This window comes from Pteropus vampyrus, unplaced genomic scaffold (genome assembly GCF_000151845.1).
Source record: "Pteropus vampyrus isolate Shadow unplaced genomic scaffold, Pvam_2.0 Scaffold120, whole genome shotgun sequence".
Taxonomy (NCBI): domain Eukaryota; kingdom Metazoa; phylum Chordata; class Mammalia; order Chiroptera; family Pteropodidae; genus Pteropus; species Pteropus vampyrus.
In genome coordinates, this window is record NW_011888901.1 from 322,269 (window position 1) to 324,227 (window position 1,959).

Genomic DNA, 1,959 nt, shown 5'->3' on the forward strand with positions numbered 1-1,959 from the left:
GCTCGCGCCGGAGCCCGAACCAGCTCAGAGCGGAGGGAGGCGAGCGCCCTGCACCCTGGGGCGCGCTCAGGAGATGGCTGGCACCTGAGAACGCTCTGGGTAAAACGCGTCCCCTCACCGCGGCCCCCAGGGGCCGAGCACCCCCTCTCTTGCGGGTCTTGGCCCCACCTCTGGCCGCCTCTCAGGTGCCACTGGGAGCCGACGCGGGCCGAGGGCTCCGGGGCTCGTGGGTCAGGGTGACAGAGCCCGCGAGGCTCGAGGCGGCGGCGGGGGGCCCGTCCTGGCCCTGGTTCCCCGTTGCGCCGTTCGGGCCCGAGTGCGGGTCTCTGCTGCCCTCCTGGGACGGAGTTTACACTCTCTGGTGCGGGCGAGAGCAGCCCGAGGCCTCCCGCGCAGCCTGGCGGGGCCCAGCGCGGCGAGTCGAGTGGCTCCTTCCCACGAGCACCTTCTCACGCTCCCGCGTTAGGCAGCCTTCTCGGCCTGGGCAGCGCCCTTTGGCCGGCCTTCTGCCCGGCGGTGTCTGCTGCAGCAGCAAGAGATGCTGCAGACACCCTGCCGGCGGGGAGGCCCAGCGAAACTTAATCTCTTTTCTGCCAGGGGAGCGATCCTCCAGTCCCCCTCTGGGTGGTTCCTTATTTCTGGCCTAGATCTGAAACCAGCCCAGTAGGGGAGAGGAGAAACTTACATATGTCCACTGGACAGGCTGCGATTGAATTGTGGAGATTTATCCTTTTATTCATTCCTGACTGGTAAGAAATAAGTGAATAATGACGGAGTAGATTTACAGAAACATTTTTAGTGATGATAAGGTTTAGGTTAGTTAGCACTTTGTGTGCAGCACATTATTTTTGGAGGCATCCCTCAGAGCAGGAAATTGGGATCCTGGGTTCGTTAGATTCTTCACTTTCTCTCTTCCAAACTTTTCTACCCGCCTCACACTCACCTTCCTAGTAATCACACACCTACCTGCCCACCCAAATCTCCCACCAGAACCCACTCATCCTGCAGACCCTAGCCCCGTCAACTTGTGTACTCTCAGCCTCCCAGTCATGCAGCTTCTTGCTCCTCAACCAGTTTGCCTTCTTCAGGATTTCTGAGTGTGGGGTGGGTGTGTAGTTTTGGTTGTGTGTCTCTGAGGAGGAGCCCTTATAAAAGAATATACTGGAGACTATGTAAATAGACAAGTACTATATGTGTGTTGGTTCCTCAGAGTCTCAAGCCATAAGGGCTTCCTTTAACCCCATTCTGTTCCCTTCCAGTACTCTAACCACTTCCCTGGCCATGTTCCAATAGAAGGAGAAAGCTGAAGAGAGAGTCCCTCCCCTACTTCTTGCTCTACCCTTAACTCTCACATCCCCTCTTTCACCCCTCTCCACTCACCACTGCCTGAGAGGGAAATAATCTTTGCTATTTTTATATATTCCTGCCCAATCAATTAACTTAATACAGATATATAATGTGAATTAGATTTTTCCTGATTGTTTCTCACAACTTGATTCATGTGGTTGAAATACAGGTCTAGAAGCCAAGAAGATCAGAGAGTTTGTCCCAAATCTAATGTTGCATTGGCTTTATAGCCTTAGGACATTCCTATGACTTTTCTTTCATAGTTGATGCACTTATGTAAAAGGCACAATACTATGTACTGAGTATTGTGAGTCTTGGCTTGTTCCATTGAAGATGAAAGGGTTCTATAAACCCTCAACATTACTTCAAAGAAAGAGCATCATTTACCTTTTCATTGGGATAATTGATTGACTGGGTGTAAGTAAGAGCCCTAGTTTACTAGAAACCTTAACTTGCCATTATTAGCTCCCCTGTAGCCAAATATATCACCACTCTCAGGTCCTAAGTCTGTTGATTTTTCTCCCTAATGCACATACAACTGAATGAAATATACATAAAACTAAGCATACAGAGTAATGGTGATTATTTTAAGTCGAGGCTTAAATCTTGTCT

At 50.9% G+C, this 1,959-nt stretch overlaps 1 protein-coding gene across 2 annotated transcripts in view; it reads left to right on the forward strand.

The window, feature by feature from the left end:
- The first annotated feature begins 6 nt into the window (after window positions 1-6).
- The window catches only part of MID2 (midline 2), an 89,394-nt gene continuing 87,441 nt past the window's right edge, over window positions 7-1,959 (forward strand). For both annotated transcript variants that reach the window (XM_023534110.1, XM_011366051.2), the window contains exon 1: window positions 7-99. The gene's annotated coding sequence lies outside the window, so the exon portion shown is untranslated. The remainder of the gene's footprint in view (window positions 100-1,959) is intronic.